The sequence below is a fragment of the Hippoglossus stenolepis genome, chromosome 21 (genome assembly GCF_022539355.2).
Source record: "Hippoglossus stenolepis isolate QCI-W04-F060 chromosome 21, HSTE1.2, whole genome shotgun sequence".
Classification (NCBI taxonomy): domain Eukaryota; kingdom Metazoa; phylum Chordata; class Actinopteri; order Pleuronectiformes; family Pleuronectidae; genus Hippoglossus; species Hippoglossus stenolepis.
The window spans coordinates 16068070-16094609 of record NC_061503.1 but is presented as its reverse complement, the minus strand read 5'-3'; the positions used below and the strand labels follow the sequence as shown (position 1 = coordinate 16094609).

Here is a 26540-nt window from a genome sequence, read left to right as displayed (position 1 = left end):
TTTAAAAGTCAGCTGGTGTCTCTGGTCTGGGGGCGGGAGGAGAAATTACATTCTCAGAATTAAACATCCTGTGGTTCTGTGGCATCTCCTCGTCTCATTCACTCCTCATTTGCTTGTTAATCATGACTGGAATTCATGTCAGACTAAAATCTCTGTGTGTTCTGGTTAAGTGGAAACTGATGCACTGCAGAAAAATGATTTACAGAAGGTAACATGAGTCTTGTTTCTAGGAAAAAAGAAAAATAATCTCGCTTTTAAGTGTGTTTTGCATCAGAAACTTCATCTCATTTAAAATAAAACCATCCAACATTGACTTCATAAGATATTCCAGCTAATATTGAGCAATTAGCAACCAGGAACAAACTATTACAAAGATTTGCAATTGATCCCAGTGGAGAAACCGGATAGTTTCCTATATTTTAAGAGTGCCGCTGCCCCCTGGCAGGTGAAGAGAAGCAGCTGGTGACAACATGTGATACGTGAGGTAACACCAGAGCTGAACTACTGACAGGGTGAAGAAGGTAAAAGCCCCCATGGGCCACAACATGAGGGGCCCCCTGCTCTGGGCTAACTGTGTCAACTGGTTTGTCCTAATTACGCTCTAACATGTCATCTGCTGAACTGGTAAGAAACTTAAGGTGGGTTCTCCTTTAGGACCTAATCTTAAAACCCTAACTCAGTTTTTAGATTTACATCATTTCACTTTACCGTCATGTGTCACCTGTTCCCAAATTAAAAACACCTACGAATTGCAGTGTTGGGAAATTTAACACTTCAAACTGGGCATTAATGGGATTTTTTTTAATCCATTTTAATCATGAACACCCAACATGTTGCCGAATATTGTCGAGTGACCCTGATCATATCCACTAATCATCATCTATTTCCACCAAGGACCAGCAGTCCTCTAATGAAACCACATTTAAATTCACTACATCCAGACTCTGCATCAAATCACACATCCTCGTGAATATCGTTCCTTTAATCATGACGGATTTTTTTGATTAAGATCCACGTATTAACAAAGATGTTGAAAAAAAATGACCCGTCTGAAGTGATTAAATTGGTTCTTCCCAGGACGATACCACTTCCTTCCACCAGGTTTCATGGCAATCTAGAGTTTTTTGCAAATAAACACACAGACAGACAAACAAACAGCAGATAACATAACCTCTCTGGCGTTGGGAATCAAAGCAAAAGATGTTTGTTCTAACATTCCCACTCATCTTGTCCCGGCTCAGCTGTCACACGGATCCGGTGCCAGTTGAACCTGATGGTAAACCGCCGCTCCGTCAGTTCTCTCCACCCGACGTAACCAGGCCTCAGATGATATGCAAAAGGGACGATTTAGCCACTTCAAGGGAATAACTACACAACCAACTAGCAGCCAAAATCTCCTGCTGGATTTTATTAAAATCATTGTGCACATCCCAGTTAAATTCATTTTCTTAAAATGCTGGAGCGCGTGTTACTAAGCCCGAGGCCTGTTGAGGACTTGTAGTAACTTCAGCTGCCCACAGATGCAGTGTTGGACTTCCTTGCCGGAGGCTGTTGTGCAACTGCAGCTGAGTGGTTGATGGGCTTATAGCCCGGCTGCTAAGTGGAGTAAAACCACCAGGGGACTCCTGAGTGGATTTCCTTTGTGAATCGTCACATTGACAAAAGTCTTCTTCTCAAAGTCACTGCGGCCGTTTGGACCAACGTTTAAAAAACCCTTCGACGTCTGCAGCTGAAATTCATCACAAACCACGAGTCAAAGTTTCAACCATCATTTAAAAAAAATTGCTTGGCCGACAACTTTCACTTGCAAAGCTCAGCTGCTTCACCTTGCACTGCTGCTTGCAGCTACAAAATAAAAACAGTCGTATATTTTCTCGTGATGCACTGCAGGGCCCTGGCTCAGGGGGTAGAGCGGGTCGTCCACTAACCAGAACGTTAGTGGTTCAATTCTCGGCTCTCCCAGTGTCCTTGGGCAAGATGATGTGTTATAGAAAAGGGTGAATGAGAGTGTGTGTTAGATAAGACTGGGAAGTGCTATATAAATACAGTTAATTTACCGTAAAGCCAAACACAGCTCACTATTCATTTCCTTTTTTGTGTGTGAAATTCAGAGACAGCTGAACACTTCAACTTTGTGTTTGCATCAAATACAAAACCACAGATTCACCTCAACCCTGCAGTCATGAGTGACAGGACAACAGACGCCGGAGACCTTCCTTAATCATGTCGCCTTCAGGAAACGCAGGTAGTTCAAGAATAGAACTTGAACTTTCAGTTTCCACTCTGTTGTTATTTGCCTCATTACGCAAAGGCCACACAACTTCATTCAGAAAGGACAAGACCCGAAACACGAGGTGCTGCCATTGTGGATGATACTGAGCTGACGTGTTCACATCTCACGTCTCTGATATCTTACCACAGAAGAAGAAATGGACAGGTGAGTCAGGTGAAGGTGAAAGAAGAGGTTGTGTGTTCGATGCTTTCTATTCATGACATCCCACAAAGAGTCTGTGAACCCATCACATACACGTACACAGGTATGGGCAGAGATGCATCAGACATTCAGAGGGAGAGTCTGGTTCCAAAACCACAAGAACAGAACAGATCAATAAGGTTTTTACCATCCAACCAAAACAGGATGAGAGAAAGGAACACAGAGGCATCCATAATGACATCTGGTGCCGGCCAAATGAGTTTCTGTCGGCATTAAATGTGACAGAGAAGCAGGTCCGATTGTCAAAGTGATTGTTGAAGTCGGCCTCGGTTTTGTTTCACGTCTGTCTGGGGAAATAAGTCTGTGAATTACACTGGCATGGATACAAGCGTGGTGCCACTGAAGCAGAGGCACACTGACTGAGATAGGAGATGAATCCGTTTCCTGGATGAATTATGTATTGTTCCCGTCCTGTATTACCATGTACGCTCGCTGTCATGTTTCACACTCACTCTGTGAAGAACTTCTTTGTCCACTGCGAATTAGCCGCACCTCTCTTATCTTCTTTCATCTCGTCCACACACAGTTTTCAGCGGGAGGCACGCGTGCTTTTAGCATGCTAATGACATAATGTGACGGTGGAGAAGAGGCACTGACGGGTTCCAGGGATGTACTGTACTACGGTTTTTTATGTAATCACTCTCGCCTGCGGAAAGAAAAAAAGGGATTTAGGTCTACAACCAAGTGCAGCTTTGTCATTACAAATGGGATGTGTGCCTGTAATGTATTTCTCTCAAATGGGCCTCAAGATTTAAGAAATCGTACTTTTCTTTTTTTCCTCCATCCAAGACCCACTATTTCCTCCAGAGCCCACGATACTATACCACAAAGAGGAGACACATTAGTGCAGCGATACCTCCAGGGCTGTGAATCTGGATCTGAGAAGACAGTACAAAGTATAGAGGGCAGTGTGGGCGGGGGAGAAAACATCTTAAATTACTTTCTCTTCCAGTTCAGCCCACCACCAGATTGCCGACGGCCCGGCGCTGACGTTTGATTGAAGGTGCAGACAAGACCACGGGAAACCGAGACCCAATTAGCGTGCGAGCCGGCCACCGACCTCTGATGGCGAGTTGATGGCCACCAATAAATGTCTGTTAGACCCCAGCCACTATCGCGCCATGTGTCAATCAAGCGGCTCAGGCTGGGCCACTCACATGGAATAGCCCCATGAGCTCGGTTAGAAAGAAACTATACGAAAGAAAGTGAGGAGATGATGTGAAGTCTCTTGTTGAGATGTTGGAAATCATCTGCGTCATTTTCCCTTCGTCAGTGAAGTGTTTTATTGGCTTTTAATTGGAAGATACTTATCGTGAGTCATTTCATTAAGCGACTTTGATTGTTTTCATGTCAAATTACAATTATTTGTCTTGTGCCGTTATGAGTAATCCACAGTGTTGAGTTGATGAGACTCTGCTGTGGAAATTAATGAGCTATACATACAAGAAAGGGCATCTCCATTCTGTCTGCTGCTCATTAATTTCACTTAAACAAGGCAGTGTTCTTCTTAATAGGAGCCCAGCGTCGTCTTCTGGGTGATAATGTCGGCACAACATCAGCTGCACAGACGTCTTCAAGAGGGCACGTGTCTGAGTGTGTGTGTGTCTGTGTGTGTGTGATGAACGCATGTCACACAGAAGATGATTAAGGTGGCAAATAGACTAATCGGGTGAGGGTGCAGAGATATTATGGAGATGGAAACACGCAGGGTCACCTCCAGCCCTTCGCCTATTGCTGAAGGTCGCATGCCGACGGATGAGTATACGCCTTTCATCAGGCCCTCTGCCGTCCACATTATCAGGCCGAGCCAGGCCTTGCCGACATCAGCAGAAGAAAAGAAGCCGGCTTCCATTACCCTCTTGAGATGGAAAGTGTCAGCCTCGCGCACGCTGCCTACCGTGAGTGTAAATAGTGCAGAAACAGTGTGACCGTGGGGAAGGATTGTGGCGATGGAAGAGAATAAGTGAGGATAAATAACCTTCCCCATCGATGGCCGTGTTGGATCGAACTACCGGTACACAAGCATGCATATTTAATTCATTACTGCCGAGAGCACTTGAGACCAATGCAGTAGCAGGTGGAGTTTATAACGTAGGTCAATTTCAGGTGGAACAAAATTGCGAATCTTTCTATAATGTCTATTCTGGGACACTCGTCAGAAGTTTTCCCTGACTGATGAATAAATTCCACTGTGTGGTTACAAAAATAACTTGTCGACAGAAGATCAGAAGAGAAGATAACTGTGAAATCTTGCTTTAACCATCTCAAAGCGTGGACGTGTTGTCGGCTCACGGTTTAGGTTTCATTACTGAACTACGTAGAGGCAGGCAGCCCAGGAGAGAACGCCCTCATAATGGACCCCTGCCAGGCACTTCGGCCACAAAATAATTGGCGGTGGTCACCACATGCATGTCTGCTGAGGATGTGGGTGGTTTCAGGAGTCACGTGTCACTGAGGTGATAAACTTCGGTATCACAGAAGTCTCAAAGTTAATCATGAACGGCTGAAATCAGTCACCGTGTTTTTAATCTCTTTTTTTCTTGTTACTCCTACTGAGTTACTGTATCAGAGACTGCATATGAAGATGGACAACTTGTCTTCACTTCCTCCCACTGTCCAGAAATGAAGCCAACATATCCCCAGATACCAGCGCTGCCATCTTGCACATTTGGAGCCAGAGTCTGAACTGGCTCGACCAATTGTGAGTCAGTCTCAGCTGTCAATCGTGAAAACTCACCACGTCTTTTAAAGCATCAAATAACTCATTAAAACTTACCAGGAAAAAACATGTTCACTTGAATATACATCAAGAACTATCTAAAATGACAGACACCTTGTTTGAGAAAAATGTATTTGATGTGTACGTTGACTTTTTAGTTTGGTCCATGTCCCACCCACTAACATGGAGGAGGCTGGGCTTATTCCTATAAGTGCTTCACTTTTGGGGAGTGGTCATGTCGTCCATCTTTAAACAAGGTCTATGCGCTCTTCTTAATATTAAATCCAAACAAAATTCCCCCTTTTCCCAGTAAGTACCGACCTGAGATAATCTCAGGGGCGGGACCGCTACACCTTCTGCTGCTCTTCAAGAGGGACCACCCACCCATTCAGCGCGGCTTCACAACATAATTTACTCTCCTTTACGAAGCCGACTTCCTGCCAACTCTTTTTGTTTTTTAATGTATTAGTTTCTGGGGGAGGGGGCGGCAGCTGTTCTCCGGGCCCAGCTGTCGATGAGGGCTGGCAGAGACGAGAGGGGAGGAGCTGATATTTAACAAACCTGTGCACACGCGGTCCCGAAGGAACGCCGCTTTAAAGAATCCCCTCAAAAGCCCAGATGATGACTTGATGTCTCCGGTTACATCTGAATCTGCAGCATATTTACGATCCCATGCGGATGTTAATTATGCTAAACACCGTGATAGAGATGAAGCAAACGTGATGGACTTGGCAGATTAAATGAATGAGCCGCCGCTGCACATTCATTTGCTTTAAAGTCAGAAAAACCCACAAGATGTTGTGTGGGTGTTGCTGCATTAACACAACCCAACAAATTGCACTGGACACACTGCGGAGGGGTGTGCGTTTGTCGAAAAAGAAAGACTTGATTCTGACAGATTGAAAATTAATTCACAACAATTCATCTGGGCTGTATCTTCTACCCCCCAACAATTATTATGCATGAAGTGAAACAGGAACATTATTTGAAGTGAAACTGTGGTTAAGCTCAGTCTAGACAATGCAGACTTCTTCTCATGCTGCTCGTGTCATGTGTTATTTCTCAAATCACACATTAGCACACACTGATTTCTGGGTCTTTCATTTCCTGGGCTGGTGAAAACTGGAAACTATTTATTTTTATTGACACAACTTTAACAGATGGACAGTTGGAGTCTGTTGTTAAAATGCTTTTAGCTCCACAGGCCTGGATGTTTCTAAAGGTACTAATTAAAACGAATGAATGAAAGGAAGCATTAACGAGCAGCTGTGTGGCACAAACAGCAAATATCATCAATGACAATTCTGAGTCTTTATCTCACTCTGCCCAAAGTTGCTTGTGTCTTTTGCTCTATTGACGAGACAAATACAAATGTCCTTGATGCTCTGCTCTGCCGCCTCCCATCTCGGGTCCAGAGCGAACCAGTGCGTCCGAGCTTCCGAGCCACCGGCGTAAGAAGTTTTAATGAGCTGCATGACAATTAGAGGAGCTTATAGGCTATAAGCACACAAGCCACTGTGGACCATACAGTTTTAAAGCGGCAGCGTGTTTGAGATAAGGCAGACGACATAGAACTAGAATGACACTCAGTGGAGCGTAAACTCCCGACAAGGACCAACAGTCTCCTTCAAGCTGCACCAACTTACACACACTCATAGATACCAGTTCCCTAAATATGTCCGTTTGTTTTCATCAAGATCCATGAATTACTTCCTGGAAAAATTGTTGAAAATGTTGAAAAAATCTCTCTGTGAGTTAAAGTATTTTGGGTTCTACAGAGTCACTTGACGACTTCGTACAAAGCAGCTGGCTAACTCTTCACTGACAACAAATCTGCAGGCTTACCCGTTAGCTTTCCACCGCACCGAGGCAGCGGAGGAGGCTCCACACGCGAGCACAGGACAACTGGAACAAATTTGACAACTTCTGTGTGTTGGAAAAGGCGACGGCACAGATCCAGATGATCCAGACACAAACCGAGGGAGTCATAGGTGCAGTGACAAGGAAAACAGTCCCTCGCTGGCTTCCTTACACTGACAATAGCCCTGACTGGAATGAATGACTAATCCAGAGTTCATTTTACCAGGAACTGAGCCTTTTACTGCGGGTGAGAGTTGTGATCATGTGTCGCCCATGTAACCAGTAAAGCTTTGCGTTTGCCTGCTGGTCACGTGTTGGAGACATGATGTGATGCTACCTGCATCTCCTTCCCTGCACATTCCAGCAACTTAGAAAAATAAACTCTCCCCTGATCTTCTGGGGATCTATGTCGGATTCTGTGATGACAAGTCCTAACAGAGCCCAAAGAGACACGAGTCTACAACCACCATACGAGAAAATGAACTGAAGCAGCAAGATGGAGCTGGAGGAGGATCGCTCCCCCACAACTCAAACAGAATGTATTTTGCCTGTAGATTGGTTTTCGGCACAAGTGGCTGTCAGTGTTGGCGTTTGTGGGTTTCAGCGTGTCAGATTTGACACGGCTCCCCTTCAGTGGCTGCGGGCTGCTGCAAGGCTTTCACACGCCCACACTGAGGAGTGACCCTCTTCTTCAGATCCCGTTCTCCAGCTTGACAACACTGATCACCCTCATCATCGTCCCCTCCAGCTCCCACCAGAGATTTACTGCCTGGAGCAGGAGATTGGTCAAAGCCTGACTCGTAGTAGTGGAAGAAAAACCTGTGGATGCAGTCGCTTCGCTGCAACAGGAACCTGCTGCATGTTGGAATTAGCCACCGTGTGGAAAGACACACTGCAGACCTCCGCCGCCAAAGGTTCCTACAGGTTAACAGCACATCACATCCGATGACATGCTCAAGTGAAGGAGTAAAAGCCAGTGGTTCATGTGCCCAGAGACACTGTCATGTTTCTGCATCTCCGCACCAGTGACCCACACCGGGGCCGTGCCACGTCAATCACAAGCTGACACATCCACGCTGCGGGGCCAGAAGGGACAAGGCCGCCATTCTCCAGTCCAGGACACATGCAAATTACAGGATGCGTGTCTTTGAATAGATGTCGAGGAACATAGTGTCCGTGTGGAGCAGTTAAACAGCGGAGAGGTTTACAGAAAGCCTCGCAGAGCAAAGCCCTCATGTCTCCCAGGATATGTGATGTGCATGAAATGAACAATGCTCAAACAAAGAAATTCCTCCCTGACCCTCTAAAATGTGAGTAACACAGACCTTTGCGCCTGTTTATGGTTTGATTATAATTCATGCCATCTCCTCAGCAGCGCTCGCAGACTGTGTCTCTTTTGTGTAGCCTGGGCTTTACAGCCGCGGAATCTCAGGGGAAGAAAAGAGCCAGTGTCACGCGGTCAGGAGGCATTTTAGTCGCACAAAAATTTGTGTCAGCACTTTCTCCCAGGGAGTGAGAGGCCGGCATTCAGAGCAGTTAGCCTGTTCCTCAGAGGACGGCCAGGGTTTAATGGGACTGCTCTTCCACTCCATTTGCCGGCCCGCATCTTACAGGCCGAGGCTGCGCACACGTGAGCCAGCAACTGTGACTCTGCAAACCTCTGTGCAGCCGGGGAGCTCCACGCTGCCGTGAACAGCTGACAGAGGCTGTTCATCCTGAGACACATGCCTGAAAAACTGCACAGACATAATGTGCATGAACATGAGGACGCTAGAGCCTGGAAATGAGACTGTGGAGGTCACTGTTGGATATTTTTTAAGGGCCAGGCAGCTCCTGCTGCTGCCTTCGTCATATTCACAGAAACCAGAAGGGCTTGCTCCTTAAAAAATATCTTCTTAAGAAAGAATCTTTTCCAAAGCCAAACAGGGATTTCATGGCTCATCATTCACTGTGTAATATGGCCTCAAGCTGACACATTGATAAGTGCTTGAGAACATAACATTTATGACAGACAGCTTTTTGACAGCTCACGCTTCGTTAAAATACACAATAAGTCTATTTCCTGGTGGTGAACGTTTTCCTGGAGTTACTCTGCAAAACTCTCCCACAAAGATGCACCACAACAAAAACAACTAACCAGCAGGTGGATTGTCAGACCATTAACTGACCAGTGGATTCTGAGAAAAAAATTCGTGAGCATTCACATAAGATTTGTTTTTTATATTGAATAATGATAAACTTAATCAGTAGAATTCCTACTGTAGCTCCTCCAAGGCCCAACAGTCCCCTCAGGAAACCACATTTAAATTCACTAGATCCAGATTTTGTACGTGGATCTTCACCAGATTGCGAAAACTCATAAATACCAGTACGGTGAATTATTCTCTGAGAAATCAAGCCATGTTGAAAAAAGTGAAAAAAAAGCATGATTCAGATCCGCACCCAAAATGTGATGGGTTCCTCCTTGGGTCAAGCCCCACCCCTCCACAACATTTCATAGAAAACCTGTATTTGCGTAAAAATGGTAAGAATCCCAGTGATTAAATCCTGATACTGCTCACTATAGTCTACTGTACGAATATCAGGGGTTAAAAAGAAAAGCAGAGTTCAAATAGTCATCTTTAAACTCATATCCACTGGAATCCCTGCTTGAATAAAATCTGTAGGCAAAGAGAATGTTGTTTTTTTCCCTTGGCCCAGTTGCATCACACAAAGTTTAACAATCAATCTATTGTCCTGTGAAAGCTACTTCACACGATGACCTTGCTGTGATGCACCAGTGGAGGTTTCCGGCCACAAACGCTGGTTCAAGTGCCATGAAACCTTAAAGATGACTCACCATGAGTAGACTGCAGGCGCGTCTCCAAATCCGGCTTTGAGGGCAGCCAGGCGCTACATGTCGCAGCGCTGAGCCTCGGTCCCGATCCCTCTCCAGAGGGGACACCCAGCACTGCTCTGCAACAATGAAATAAAAAACATCTTTAACTAGGGGCCGAGCAGCGGACTGAAGAGGTTCTGCATTGAGTCGCAGCAGAAACACCAGTTTGACATCCGGCTCAGTGGAGAGGACGGTCTGTCACTGGTCACTCTTGATGATCTTTTTCAACACAGAGCACAAACAGAGGTCGGTGATGCACACAGCGCTCGTCTGGGGCGGCCACAAGGGCGGCTTGTCAGAGGGAGCAGCCTGGAACAGTGGACAGTTGTCAGTGTCCTCGCGGGGTGTCCCCCGACAGAAAGTGCTGCTTTCAGAGCTGTGATGTCGAGCCGCTCAGTCCCAAACGTATAATTATGCCATTAAGCGGAGAGTCAAGGACGGGGGTGAGGGGTTGTAAAATTAGAATCACTCAAAAGAAGTGGAGAGATGTAAACATGTGTGTTTGCTCCCCTCCAAACTAAAGTTTATCATCACATGTTTTCATTGCCGTTTGTCTTTCAGCAGGATTACTCAAAACCTACTGAACCGATTTCCATAGATTTTGTGGAGGGTGGTTCATGACAAAGGAAGAACCCATTAAATCAGCGGTTCCCAAACTAGGGGGTCGGGACCCCCTGGGAGGTTGCACGACACAGAAGGAGGGTCACAAGATGAAATCAAATACAATATGAAAGCATTTCTTAGTATCAATCAATTAACGAAGATGTTAACTTGGAAAGACACAGAGATTTGAGAGGTTTTGGACAATCTCCTGCTGCTTCTTCATATGTGAAAATCTGGACCCAATGTTCCGGACAGTTCATATCTGAGACCTGCTTTAGTCTTCAGGCTGTGAAGCTGCTCTGTGGAGAATTAAGCAGCCCCAATCGTTTGGACGGAGGATATGACTTGATTTAAAGTTCAATTACGAGAAGAATGTTCCAGTGTTTGTTAAGCAAACAAAGAGAATTCAGTATCCCTGTTTCAATCCTCAGCTCTGCCTCTGCAGTGTCAATGCAGTTAACTTTCATTTATTCAGAAAGGACTCGAAAGAGGTAGAAGGAAGCACAATGTCATTTCTGCACAAAAAGACGTCTCGAGAAGAACTGCAACACCATAATCAAGTTTCCTCCGGGGCGTCACACGGACTTTAACTGTTTCTTTTTTAGTTTTTCTAATTATAGTTTGCACATTGGTCTCTGTGGGGAACACTTTGTAGGATTTAATCTGAGTTTTACACCACGTTGCCAACATATTAATTAAGCAGAGACAATCAATGGGAAGTTACAGCAATAATAATGAGAAGTATCATTCACTGTTGGATTCTTACACATATTGTTTTGGAGCTTTTCCACGCTTGGAGGGGGAATTTAAACAGCTTCTCTGATGCTTACAGCAACATATGGCTTTTTTTAATTAAAGCAAATACAAAATATTTGTCGGTTATCTTTAAATTAAATTGAATCTTGTCAATCCCAAAAAATGTTTTGTCCGTTTCGTATTTAAAAACATCTCTAAAAAAAGGTTTGTTTATGTGCGAGACAAAGGGCGTTACTGGTGGAGATGTATAAAGATAGCTAATGGTTTGAGGTCAGAGAAATATGTCAGGTCAGCTCCCCCTGTCACAAGAGGCTCGTCGGGTCACAGGGGCCGGGCAGCTGCCCCCCCCCCCAGAGGATGATGATTAGAAGAGACACAAGAGCCAAACACCTCCCTGTGCTGTTCGTCTGCTTCACCACGATACGGACTGTGGGAGCGAAATCTGGCTTGTAACACACAAAAAAAAAACATCCAGTCCCACAGACTCAAAACTCAACCATGTGACCGAATGCATAATTCTCCTTTGTCCGCTGGGTGTCTGTATTGTTAACTGAAAAGGCCAGAATTTAGATCAAAACAAATTAAGCGACCAACACTCGAAATCCCCCCATTTCTCTGATAAACGTGGCATTTAAGAGTTCCCTCTCATCTCCTTCTCCGAGGCCACGAGTGCCGCAGCTTTCATGTAATACAAATGCCTCTGTGTAAAGTCGAGTGGTTCGTGTTTGCCTTCTAATCGCTGGTTTAAAGTGTACGGCTGCACATCGGGAAGAAAACTCTGCTCTTTCTGCAGAAACAGGCGCTCGTGCAAATTGGCGGGCTTAGACCAGACGCCACGCTCACAACGAGGCGACTAAATTCTCCCTCTATCCAATTATTTATTCTTGGAACGTCTGAGAAATGAAACACAGGAGCGGAGGATCACTTACTCATATAAGACCAACACCTATTGTTGTTATCCCCACTTAATTTACATTATATTAGCCGTGACGCGAGATCAAGAAAACAAGCGTCTCCACACGTCTCTGAATTCAAAGCAAATAAAGTGACTCGTGATTGTGTGTTGTGGAGTAAATGGAGTGAAATCAATACTGTATTTGTCATATAAAAAGGCAGTAAATGGTACAGTGACAACAGAAAATGGACGGGACCATGACTTGATTGGTCTGCAGAGCGGCGTGCGTCCAATTCGCCGAATGTATTCACTAACTTTTTTTAAATAAAGTGCAAAGATTAAAAGATGTCTTTCCGTTTGAATGAACCAATGACACCGTGATTTCAATATAGTTTTACTACCAGCAAAAGGAGCCAGTCCTCGTTGTTAAAACATTGTCGGAGGTGAAGACTACAAACAATCCTGTGATCCACTTCCTGTACATTTTCTTCTTCTATCGTTTAATGCCGCCTCAACTTCCTACAATTGGTCCGAAAGTCCGAACTATCCCCGAAAAATGTATAATTTCACACTGATAATGATCCGCAGGAAAAACACTACCACCTCCATCACCTGGCCACGCTTTAACAAACCAACATGTGCTCACCATTATATCATGATAAACCAATAGAGCCGCTGAGCAGGCGTCAATACGTTAAGTGGCGGGTAGGGGTTTGAATGACAGTGTGTCGAGTCATTATCCGAAAGCGGTGGATTGACAGGGATCAGCTTTAAACCAGCATGAGGCGTCTGTCCCTCCACACTCAACAACCAGTTAGAAGTCCGCAGACACTTCGCAGCCGCTGCTATTTCGAGCACAAGCTTTTATTCAGCGCTGATCAAGATGAATGAGGCGAATACAGTCTGAAAACTGGGGGCTGGAGCCTTCAAAGCACCAAAAGAGGGGATCTTAGTTAAGAAGCCGGTTTAAAGATTAGCCCTGTTCTTAAAATCCATCTCATTACAGCGTTTACATCTCGTGAAAGAGTGGGATGATGGGAATATTACTGCTGCTTAATAACGAAACTGACGGCGGTGGTGGTGGTGGTGAGGCATCGAGTGACAAGTGCTCCTCCCTCTCCTTCTCCTTTAGATTCCAGGCACAGAGCTGCAGGAGGAATTTAAACTCCGACTGACCACAGAACAGAGCGAGTTCACTCCTGGCTGCTCTAACATTAAAGTAGTATGTATGAACTGTGTGTTTTTGTATTATCCTCCACAGTAAAGACACTGACAGTCTCACTAATGAACCTCGGTGTCATTACCTCCGTGACACCATGTGAAAAAAATGCTCCGGGGGCCTCCTGTGTCTTGTTGGCTAAATGAAGAGGGGACATTCTGCACTTTCCTTCAAACTGGCATTAACACTGTGGGGGTTTCAGCTGGATATCAATTAGAGGCTAATTAGGCGTTTCCAAATGGCGGCCCCCCCGGCTTCCTGTCGCCCAGTGTGAGACTGGCTGACCCTCGGTTTGACGGAAGGCCGCCTCACTCCGAGTCTTTTTCGAGCAACAGCATCAGGCCTGATTCCTGCAAATATTAGACTTCACAGCAAAAAAAACGACTTCTTCATAACGACGTGAATCGGCCACGACTTGGCACGATTACTTTTATTAAACAGATGTTATAAAAGCACAAGACTCGTCTCTGAGGCTCCGACGGTAACAGTTGGTAGTAAAAATCACACTGTGAAAATACAAGTACAAGTCGTGAAATATGAATTTTACGTTTCAGCCCATTTCGGTGCAGTCGATGTAATACAGGTGAATTATTGGATTCCTCAGCAGAGCACATTCCTCCGCCAAGGACCAATTATCCCCTGAAATTCAATCAGGCTGCTCCAAATTTCCCACACAGACAGATTCCAGTTCCCTAAATGCGTCCTCTTTTTTAAATCAAAATCCATGAATTATTTTCTGAGAAAGGAAAATGTCAAAAAATGCCCCATCTTGCAATGTCTATATATTATTGTTTATTTTAACAGTGGATTAAATTAAGAGCTTAGTTAAGTCTTTAATGCTTAAGAAGTGTACTGCATTTAGCTGTGTGTGTGTTTGTGTGTGTGTGTGTGTGTGTTTACTCTCTGTATTCCTGTCCCTTGCTGTGTAGTTCGGGGCAGAGGTGCTGTGCAGTATTTTTAGCCGGACTCAGAGGGGACTCTTTGTTCTGAGCACTAACACAATGAACCCTCATGCCTGAACAAGGACATATATTTGGTGACTGGAGGCGAAGCACGAGACCACTCCCCCCCGCCTTTGAAAACAAGCCACTCGGCGGCCCTGGCACCGTGTGCGGAGTCTGTCAGCGCCGCCATGCATCTCTTCATATCAGAGAAAACCGGCTAATCCACGGAAATAAAGGTTTGAATGTTTGCGACGTCTCACACATTCTGCATTTGTGCTCAATCTTTAAAACCCAGTGTTAGACAAACATAGTTAAACCACCAAGGAGTTCTGAAGATCCCACATTCAAGCTCCAGGCATTTCATCTGCAAAAGGCCAAGCCCACACAGCTGCAAGCATTGTGGTCAATAACGTGACATTTGGTTGAACTGAGAAAACTGAGTTCATCTTTTTGATCCGCATGTGCTTTCCCCTTTCGAGCAGTGTGCGCCGCCTCAGTCAGACCGTCGTGGCCCGAGTGAAAGAGTAAAGTGCTGCTGAGAACAGCCTGCTGTGCCACGTAGCATTACAGGGCTGCAGAGTGACAGCACGCAGAGCAGAGGCCACTTCACTTGGCTCCTATTTATTTAATCACATTTTCATGTTGTTGTTCTTGGGACTGTGTTGTAACTTTGTCAGTGTGTACTTCTGTGCAAGCTTTCGTTGTATTTAACACCAAATAAAATCTCAAAAATAAAAAAAGTAAGTGACAAAAAAGCAATCTCCTGAACAGCGAGTGAGTGAAAATGTGTTGATGAAACAAAAATAAACAAAAAGAATAAAAAATATCTCAGATGTGCGTAGAAGACGTCAATGAAGATCACGAAATTCTTAATTTTAAAAAGTTGCTGTAAGGTCTTTAAAGTCAGATTAATATCCTCTCCAGTTGTCGCACATATTTCTCTCGGTGAATCTTTGGGCATCTTGATTTACAGCCACTTATGCATTGTTCTTTCACACAAAGGGCTTCATTGAAAACAGCGGTGGCCGCCACTCAAAACAACGCTACGTTTCATGAAATCCCTTTTTTCTCCTGCACTCCTACACTCGTCGTCACACCCCGTTTTAGCACACAAAGCCAATGGAGGCAGCTGTATTAACAACAACGTGTCCACTATGTCCCACAGACACAGACACGCCTGGCAAATTATAATGAAGTTAACCCACTAATGGTGCTTCACATCACAGAGCTGAGGCCCATCTCCCACTGCTAACTGAGCACCACACACGGAGGAACAGTGGCTCCATTTAGATATGACAGAGCACCAGTGTTTCATTGACAACTTCACGCCGGCCCACAGATCACATTACACATTAGCCTTGGCGGCGGCGGCGTCAATGTACAGGAATGAAATAGGTGACACGGTGGTAACCCTTTTTATCTTGTGAACCTTTTACAGCACGTGGTTAAAATGCAGAGCTTTCATGACGGATGGTCCCTGATAATCTGCTAATAGTGACACCAGAGGAGAACAGGGTGGACGCCTGCAGCGGTCGGGGGTCGTTGCTTTGGCGTGCACAGACAGAAACGAGCTGTTGGCGAGAAAACTGCATTTTCACCGTTAAAAAAAAATTGATGGAGGAGTCACCGAGGTCACGGCTGCTCCCGAACAACACTGCAAAAGGAAGGTTGCCGGTATCATAGCTGTTGTTGCTGCAGCGAGACGCCGCTCTCAGGCCTGATTGACACTCCGCCATTCATCCGCCATTCATCTGCCATCAGCAGCTGGGGCCGGCTCAAGCTGCTGCCCTAATAGGCTAACAGGGATCTTTGGCTCCGGGGAGTGAAGTTTGAGTGGCAGACTGATTGGATTCAGCCGTCTCGCCGCTCTTTGTTATCTAAAAGCGAAGCCATCTTGGCAGAATCAGGTAGTGTCACGTCATTTAAGGAGGTAGCACTTATACAATAATACATGTAACACTCCTGCTCGTCCAGAGAGAAGTGATTAACTTGATTTCATTAAGAGCTGCAATGCAGCAACAAAGTCTCCGGTCCCGGCAGTAACTGCCAATATGAAATACATCTGTGCGAACTATGGCTGGAGAGGACTTCCCACACATCGCGGAGCTCAGCTATCGAACGAGCTCCCGGTCTCACACAAACACGTCAGTTCGAACGAGTTGTTGCACGTCGGCGTCTTTCAGGCCTCGTTAGCTTTTTGAAGATAATTTTTCTACATCCACGCTGGGATGCCAAAACAACAGAACACCACTCAAATGTCTTCTGCGGCGCATTCACAGGCCACCTGAGCCAGCAGCTGCACTCCATTAACACCAAGTGGCTTTCCAAAGACTCGTGCGTCGTGTATGTCTCCGATCACGCAGAGCAGGAAGTCCGTTCTGATTATCTCCACGATTATTATCATCGTTATTTAGGAGTTAAAACAGTAGGGTTGTTGATTCTTGCACAGGGAGACGTATACATATGATTATTTGTGCATTTGCTACAACTTCAGCCGAGGAGGTTTTCATAAGAGTTTGTTTGTTATTTAGCAGAGAACACTTGAACAAACATCTGTGTGGTAAGAGCTACTTACGTTTGATCCACGTCCCATCAAGTAACATGGATTAAATATGACCTATACTGCAGCTAGCCACCAAATTTAATGTACTTTACTGAATATTAAATCCAACCAAAATGTCCCCTTTTCCCAGTGAGGATTGACCTGAAATAAACTCAACCACGAGGCCTCTATACATGAAGATGCTTTTACCGCTCTCCTATAGCGTTCAGTATAAATCTGAGGTTTCTACATCCTGTATAAATAGTTCTTAAACCTGGACGTGCAGATACAAATGACAAGCAGTAAAGCAAAGTATTAGACTTGTGCCGTTTTTCAATTCTCTCTCCACACAGGCTCATCAGGCTTTAATCTATTCTGATGTGAAACAGCAGATCCTGTTACACACCTTCTCTTCTGGGACATATGAATAGTTACTGCTCATTGCAACCGAACACATGCTTCTGCCAGACATACAAAATACAAAGCTGTGCAGCAGCCAGACTAAAATATGAAGTGGGGAGAAAAAAAAAATCCCATAAACCTCGAGTTATAATATATTGATGCAGCACTCCCGTTTATTGTTATGAAATCGTAAGCAGGCCGACATATCATAACAGCCTCCCTTGTACGAAGCCGACAAAAACAGCACTTTGATCCTGCACTGTATTTTTGGTTTGAGCTGCTGGATTCTGTTTTTTAAAAAGGTGTATATTCAGCTGCTTTGAAGAGAATCAGGCGACAGCATGTAGGAGAAATACAATCACCAGCACCTTCCTGCAAATCTATTCTGGTTTTTGATATCGCAGATGTTTCCTGTACAAATTCAAAATACTGCTGCGCTGTTGCTGTGGTTTTGTCGAAAGCCCTTCTTCACCATAACAAAGCAACACAGAGCGATGTTATGGTGTTTGTGGCAAATGATTCCCCAGAACAACCTTGACTGTCTGAGACTGAACTGCATCATCAGACGGCTGATTCCTAACTCGCACTTCAACACCCTCCTCTAGTCGAAGACGCGCCGTACAGGTGAGAGTCTGATGTAACCGTTAGATCTCAATGAACGTCGCTGACTCTCAGCAGGACCCGAGACAAAGAGGAGAGCGACAACTAGCTGCTGCTTTTGTTCCTGTGACGGAGGAGCCGGGATGAAAAGACCCGACTTACCTTTGTCACTAACAAGAAAGAATGAGGCACTAAAAAGACGCCTTTTCTGCATCATTATTATATACACTCAAAGGGCCACGCTGAAAATGAGGGACCTGCCTGGGGAGAGCGGGTCCCTCGTTAAGAAGCAGGCAGGGCCCCGTCACTCTTTTTTCCTCCAAATGAGGCAATTTCCTTAATGAAGACGTATTTTATGTACATTAAAGCACCTGTATTTTACTGTACTGCCATTTATCAACTCTATACAAAGGCCCCCCCCCTTCGCTTTGCGTTTAATATCATAACTGCCTGTCCCACTCCTGGGGGCTTAAATTAAGTTACTAACCAACACGGAAATAAATTATGACCAAAATATCAATTTCAATTCCCTTTACATTGCAGTTTTTTTCTAAACTGATGACCGTGCTGTTCATACGACACAACACACACACACACACACAAACACGTGCACAATCATGCACATGCAAAACTGACAAGCCCAGCATTTTATTCCCCCCCCCCCAATCGGTTTTCCTGGTTTCCTTGACTGTTTTTTCCTGATTAAAAGAGCATAAAAAGTGCCATTTGCCTCAGCGCTGAGGGGAATGAATCAAAACATCCCAGAGGACGACACCTTTATTCCCACTGCAGGAAACAATCTCACATTTTCAGAGCTGATAAGATTCAGAGGGCGACACCCAGTGCAGTCGGGCTCGGCCGTGGACGCACACCGAAAGAGCCATTTTAGCTCATTAAAAAACAGACCTTTTCGTATCTGAGGGAACAGTCCTGCTTGAAGTCTCTTAATTAACTCCAACCACTTTAAAGAATACAAAGTGCAGTTTCAGATATGGTGCATTTTGTTACGAGGAACAGTTGTGTAAAACCGACTATAAACAACTGCTGGTGACTCTACAAAGGAACATTTAACAATAAACTTTACGAATATTGTTTAATATCGCTCACATTTTATGACAAAATCCTGTAATTTGCCATTTTGATACACCCACTTTGCCTCAGCCCGTTTATGGATAAGTAAACATCTTTGTTAATGTTAGGGAACCTTTGATTTTATGGTTTAATAAAAAGACATTTATTTATGGTTATGGGATTATTGTGGTCATGCTTAAAGAATAAAAAGAAATAAAAAACCAAGTGTTGGTTGGAAACAGGAGACAAACACAGCCTCTCATCATCCGACTGCCGCTGAAGGACTTTGTTATTTCAGTGTACATTATTGTTGTTGATGCGGTCGCTCTTCTTGGGTGGACAAAGGCCCCCTGTACAATTACTGAGGCCTGTTGTAAAAACGCCCAGTGAAATAAATGTGTGTACAACTAAGATGTCATTTGTTCTGCAGGGACACGATAGTGTTCGCAATACAAATATCCGGATGTTTACGTCTACCCGACAGATATCTACTGGCATAGAGGATAAATGGACCAATTAACAATATGGACTAAATCCAAATTGGTATTAAGAGGTTTAGTGGTTGAGAGGGTAATATGTTAAGGATTGGTCACTGAGATGCATTTATCTTACAACACAGGCTCATTTATGTACAAAAAGAGATATCTCCCTTTTAAATGCCACTGCCCACACACCTCCATGCGTCCTTTAAAGTGGTACAGTTGTTAAGCAATACATCCACTAGAGGGCAGCGCAGATTCGAGAGTTTCTGACAAGTTGCGATAACGTACCCTTTTGAAGAATGAAGCAATAGCGGCTGCGTTGTTAACGGGCAAAGTAACATCATGTAGATGCCGGAAGTTTCTTACCAACTTGCAAAGTCTCTCCTCAAAAAGATCAGATATTGTTGAAGTTTCTTCCTTGTGTCTTTTGATCGTGATACACTGCCCCCCCAGGATTTCCGCTGGTACTGCTCTGTTTCATCTGTTTCGTTCGGTAAGCTTTCAGAAGACAAGCAGAAATACATGGAAATGAAGGCGGAGTACGTAGAGAAGGCTCCGTCTACTTCCTTATCCAACGATGAACATACATGAGCCTCAACTCCGATGAACAGTTTTGCTCCCAACGATAAAGCACATTGAATCTGGTGCAACGCTGACGTAAAGTAAGTTAAGAGAGTCGGTTTGTATTCAAAGATTTGAGCCATGTTTTATTTATACTGCAGGTTTGTTGAGCACAATGTGAGACTGGAGGCTGTTTTTGTCAAATTAAGTTTCTGCGAAATCCTCCTCGTCCTTTAGCTGCAGCGGAGTCTTTTTATTTTAACCCCTGGCCTGTCAGTGAGCGTGACAGCAGGGACTGTGCTGGCTCGGGCTGTGGAAAACAAGGCCTTGTCACTCCCCCCCCCCCTTGAGCGAAGCGAGATAAGCACTGAAAGACAAAAAGTTTAGAGCTGATGGACTAAAAAAAACATCATGATCTCATAATGGAAAGCCTCCACACTGTGAACTCACAGATGTGTGTCAGGACTCGGGGAGCAGGAGAAAAGCAAAAACTAGCACATGTCATTGATGTGATGAGAGAAGGCTTTGAGGATGAATGTCTTTTATCTGCGCCGAGTCGAGCTGACAACCAAGAACTTGAATAAAGAAAGTACAGCGAGACGGCGTGCATCTCCAGCCTCATGCAAAAACCATGAGTATACTGGAACTCAAATCTTACCCGTCTGCAGACCTGTTTTTCTGAAAAAAAAAAGGTTCTATCACAGCAGTTCTCTGGATGCCATGAAGGCTCGTGATTGTAAGTGTGTGTATGTGTGTGTGTGTGTGTGTGTGTCTGTGTAAACTATGCTCTAAACATGACATTTTCTGCAGTGACAGCTTTTGCAAGTCTTACAAACCTCTAACCATGTTCAATTCCAACCATGTAACCGAGTAAACACAGGGGAAAAAAAACAAAGAACTGAGATTCTCCTCTTCCTCTTCTCACATTCCTCATTGCTGAGCAGAATCATGTTCCTCCATATAAAAGTGGTGACTGGTGATCAACGGGAAATAAGTGTTTTCCCTTGCAAAACAACAGGCATTACGCAGATTAACGGCCTTTGTAGAAACATACTATTACCACGTAAGTCCCTGTCGAGAAGGACCAGATGTCAGATAATAGGCTGTGTAGAGTGAGGTAGGTGCTGGCCTGGAGCCATTGAGCAAGTAAGAACAGCTTCTTCCATATAAACCTCTTTACTTTATGGACGGTGTGTTGTCTGGGTGGGCAACCCCCTTCTGGGGAGGGTATACGCTGAATATAGGCTACACAAGTACTCTATAATAGTCCTGTACGTGCACCTTGAAGTGTTTTCACCAGCAAGGTAAGAGCATATTAGGGCAGATATTGGTTTTTAATAATGTAAATATGCTTTAACCCTCTTGGATACAGCCGAGTCTTTAACGTGCAGTGGCCTGTCTACAGTTTAAGATCTAGATTTGTCTTAAATCTATATCTCTACATTCATTCCTGTGAATTTGAGAATTTGGGGGAAATATTTCCAGTAGATTCGAGAATAGAAACAAACATTTAATTCTATCACATAAATATTAAAACCAGAGAAACTGATAATCCTGCAGTGGTGTCTTATCTGTATATGAATGACTTCAACCAGAAGATGAAAAACACACTAAACAATACGTTGCACATGCAGATCTACTGCAAACACACATGTTGCAATCTGCAGGCATTGAAACGCTTGTTATTGTGCACAAAGCAGCAGCTAAGTCCATCTCGTTAAACACTACTGGGGGTATTGGCTTAGCTGACCGACTGAGCTTTGCCCATGAGCCCGGGCAAGAAATGAGCATTATAGATTATTGATTGGCTGAGCCGGACACCTCCAACACAAACATCTGATTAGAGACGTGGTCAACTTTTAACATTAAGACAGGAGCAGTGGAGGAGCAGTGGAAGTTCATGAAGGGAGCAGCACACATTACCTCTCAGACTCGAACCTTTGTTTTTCTGTCCAGCTCCGGCATCACACTGGAGCCTCCTCTGCCTCCTCCCGGTTCCGGTGTCCTCCGCGGCCGCAGAGCTCCGCGCGGCTCCTCGCTCCCAAAATGTCACTCGACCCGGTGCGCACGTTTCCAGTCGCTCCGGAACAGCTCGGCTGAAAATACCCGCACCGATCGACGCGGCTTCATTCGGTCCGGGAGACGCTCACAGCTGCGGCAGTGGCGGGGGTTGGGGGGGGGGTCGCGTCGCAGGCTCGGCGTGCCGCAGGTCGCGGGGGGGGGCCCGGGGGTCGCAGGGCTCCTTCTCGGCCGCAGATTGTGCCAAGGGTCCGGTGCCATTCACGACATGTGTGCGCGCTGCAGCCGGAGCCAGTCGGTGCCCAGTGCCACGCAGCGCCGCAACATGGAGCTGAGCCACCGAGCGATGCGTGAAGATCCCCGCAGCTGTCAGGCTGCACACGTCCGGTGCTGCTTTTCAAAATAACACATCTGCAATGTCCACGAGTGAAATGAGAATACGCATAAAAAAAAAACACACACACACAAATAGAAGAGATTTTTAGGGATTATCAGGGACCATATTCACAGATTGAATTAATTTAGAAAAAACTACACAGAGACAATGTTTATTGAAAATAAATTCAAATCAGAAAGTTTTTAAAAAAGCAAAATAAAAGATTAAAAAGAGCAGAATAAAAGAGGTCAAAAGATTCAAAGAGGCAAAAGAAATTAAAGGATGAATCTGAATACAAAATAAATGTAAGTGTTTTAAAATAATAAAGTAAAATACAATGAGCATAACCTTGCAAAATAGCTTCGTTGAAGGCACGTGTGCATTTAAAAGAATAAAGTACTTCCGGTATGGATGTGTTTTCCAGCTTGACAGGAGGTCCCAGGAGATCAGAGGCAGCTCAGCAACAAACATCCAGTGGGGGGGCAGGAGGCAGGTCTCATGGATTATTCATGAGACCAGAGGAGGAACTAATACCTTAAATCATTCATAATTATTCAACACAAACAAGGTCGATGCCAATCAAACTTCAACCATCCCCCCCCCCCACCACCACCCTGGCAGGACGACGGCGTGTGCCATTTAAAATGATAGATGGACAGAAGGTGGGCCGGTGTCAGACATTATCCTGACCTCCTCCCCCTCCTCCATCAGTCAATAACATTACAGGCCCATCAGCCAGAATCACAATCAGGGGAGGACGGAGCAACAATAACTACACACACTGCTCGATGGCCTCCACCTAAACCTGTGAGGTGTGTGACTGTAACGCATCTTAATACGCACAGTTTCCTTAAAGCATCCGAGATAAAGGACATTTTAAAGGGTGTTTTAAAACAATTTATATTGATTGTGCAGTTTCAAATCGCTGCATCGGGCTCAGTCCGGAGCGAATGACAGTCAGCTCGCGTTGGGGATGGTAAGATTGAGACCTTGTAATACTATACTGAAACAAAACAGTTCCAACAAAGAGCAAACACTTGGCGATTAATGGGGAGACACCCGACTCAGTGTGGGCGACCATCTGCCTCGACCGGCTGGGGTGAGGGGAGAGAAGTGGGGGAGAGAGGAGAGGCCAGGGACAGTTGTGTAACATATTTAAGCTCTTTGAGACTGGAAAATAATACCAGTTATACTTATAGATGTAATGATATAGCAGCACCAGTTATTAATAATAATAATAATAATAATGTGGGGCTGTTATTGCACAGTGGTCTTATTTTAAATACTGTTTTATTTACCACCACACAAAGTGCTGATTCGCTCAGATTACTAAGCGGGAGATAATGTCCTTATCTGGCATTAGCTGTAATCTTCTTATTCTCTAATTAATTTGCAAACCAGTATTCAGATATGAACTGAAGAGAGGTAGATCCCTTCGGTGCAGTTGGGCAGCCACTTCTTTCCCAGTGCAGCACCGAGTATATTTACTTCTCAAGCACCACTGATTTGGAGACTCTACCTTCTCTGACAGCCTGTTAAGACACAGTGAATAAACTTCAAGAGCTATTTTGACCTTTGTCCGTTCAAGTGTGAGCTTCACGGAGCTACACTGGCAGCCACAGTCTTCTGTTTCCCATCGAATCAAGGACTCCTTTTCCAGTTTTCTATTGTTGGGTATATTACTGCTTTAATGTGTGTATTTTCTGTGAAAGATCTACTACTACTACTACGAGAAGGATATGAGGTGCAAGGTAATAGCTACAATTATCAGAATACAATATTCATTAGTAGAAATAGAACAATATACTGTATTATATAGTATAATAGTTATGAGCAGGTAGAACCATGGATTGTAAATAGTGTAGGTTATAAACAATGCCTCCTCCATGTTAGTGGATGGGACATGGACCAGATTGAAAAGTCAAAACACCTGTTCAATACGTTTTCTCAAAGATGGTCTTTGTCATTTCACTACAGACTCAAAATGCACAACATGGTAACGTTAGTATCCAGGATATTTTGGCTCAATTTCCGGATAGTGGGAGAAAGGGGAGACACGTCGTCCATCTTTATTTGCAGTTTATGGGTTTAACACTTTATTAATGTGTCATTCTCTGTATAAAGAAGAGTGTAAAAACCACAACCCTTCACTCAAAGGCATAAATCTGTCTTTAAACTTACAAGAAATAATGTGGCGTTTATCATGATAAATATTAGTACAGACTGATATTAAAGTTCTTATCCTGATATAATGTTTGTCTCGTCGCGGCCTATGATGCGCACTAAATCATAAGAAAAACTAATTACACAGTCTCTCAGAAAGAAGGAAAACCTTTTGCTCCCATGTTTGACACTTGCCAACATCATAGGTCTCAGCTTGTAAGCAGTGTACCTAAATATATCCTTCAGTTGGCAGACATGACAAACCTGCCAAAGGGCATATTTGTACTTTGAAAGGCCTCCCTCCTCTCCGCAAATGGTAATGGGAAATACCTGAGGGAGGCCATGGAAACAGGCACTGGTGCAGAGTATCTGCCACGGTGTGTGTGTGTGCATGTGTGAGTGTGATGGACGAGTTGGTCACAGTGGAATCCCCCCCCCCACCACCACCACCACCCCCACCCCCACCATCAGAAACCCATGCGCTTCCACCAGCATTCAATCAAACCCTGACACATCCTTCTCTGTGTGTCCTCCACTGTACTTTCCCTGGGTCTGAATATAAAGAATGGAGAACAGTGAAGGTTCCTTCAACCGACCACAGTGAGATTAATAGAGGAGAAACATAAGGGAGAAGCCGGAGAAGTCTGACTGGGACTCAGTGAAACCCGGCCCTGCTGGATCCTCTGTTAAACCACCGGAGCTCAGCAGCTCCTCTGGAAAACTGTGTGTGATGCCTGCAGCTGATTTTAAATGATTCTCACGTGTAATGCTGATATGTGAATGGGAGATCACTGTGTCTTTTATCAGGGCTGTGCATCCAAAATTAGTCATTCTGTAAAGTAAGTACTTTTACATTTGGTAATTCTGGTAGATTTGGCATTTTAAGTTTTTTTAAATCATGAATTTAGGACTAGTGCTACTTTCCTCACATTTTCTGATGAGGCATCATTTAAAATGGGTTTTACTCTTCCCTACGTTATTTACCAATGCTTTTTAAATCCGTGATTAGAGATAAATAAAAACACATTTTGCCAAGTTGTGACAAATCCGCCTCCAAGACATTGTTTGGCTCTTTTTTTTTTAAACTCTTTAATATTTCAGGTCGACCTCTCCTCCAATGGATCATTAGACTGCCTGTGTAGAAAAAGGGCTGCAGGACATCTGGATTACTTTCCATTGATGATGGATTAGAGAACCTTTTATTTCCTCCTCCAACGTTTATCACAAGTGATTTACTAAAAAACCAAGAACCTGTATAAATATCAGACTAACATTTATAACCTCAAACCTGATGAAAATGCAAAACACATTATTAATGCATTATTCTGACACAGTCTTTTACAAAAACATTATATTTTACTTCTCTTATCAACATTTCTCATTTGCTGTATTGTTTTGTCTATATTTATGATATTTTAAGTTTTGCACGCATTGATTTGAATTTAAATGTCTGCATCCCAGGATATAAGAGGAGTAACAGCCCAGAGTCCAAAAGTTGTTCTTATTAATGACTTTTAAAGGATCTATAAAACATTAGTAGACCAAGTGATTTGTTAACCATTGATTAATCCATTAGTTTATAAATGGTGCCTTTTCAGGAAGTGCTACTGCTACCTTCACCTAAGTAAAAGACCTGAGCCCTAACTATAACTGTTTCATTATCCTTTATAGCTTATGTGTGTTTAATCAAAAGGTAATATAAAAAGCAGGAATACATGATAAAGCACAATAAGAGAAAATGAAAAGCTGCTCCGACTCATAGAGCAGCAACAGTGGGCATAGCAACAGTTGCTAGGGAGAGACAGGGCAGATCCCTAAAGAGCTGATTTGCTCATTTGGTAAAGTCAGACATAAAAAACGTATTCCCTGAGGACTTGTATTTCCAGCATCGCAATTCTAAAACAATATGTAATCCAAGGTAAACGGTAACCTGAGGCAGAATTATATTAAAATAAG

At 44.2% G+C, this 26540-nt stretch overlaps 1 protein-coding gene across 4 annotated transcripts in view; it reads right to left on the bottom strand.

Annotated features, from left to right (window-relative positions):
* Positions 1–22394, bottom strand: part of tanc2b (tetratricopeptide repeat, ankyrin repeat and coiled-coil containing 2b) — a 121837-nt gene extending 99443 nt beyond the window's left edge. For 3 of the 4 annotated variants that reach the window (XM_035145402.2, XM_035145403.2, XM_035145404.2), the window contains exons 1-2: positions 21950–22393; positions 9913–10028 (exon numbers count right to left, since the gene is read on the bottom strand). The gene's annotated coding sequence lies outside the window, so the exon portion shown is untranslated. Of the gene's footprint in view, positions 1–9912; positions 10029–21949 lie in introns of all 4 variants that reach the window. The other variant, XM_047338382.1, reaches the window with a different exon arrangement.
* Between the last annotated feature and the right edge of the window lie 4146 nt (positions 22395–26540).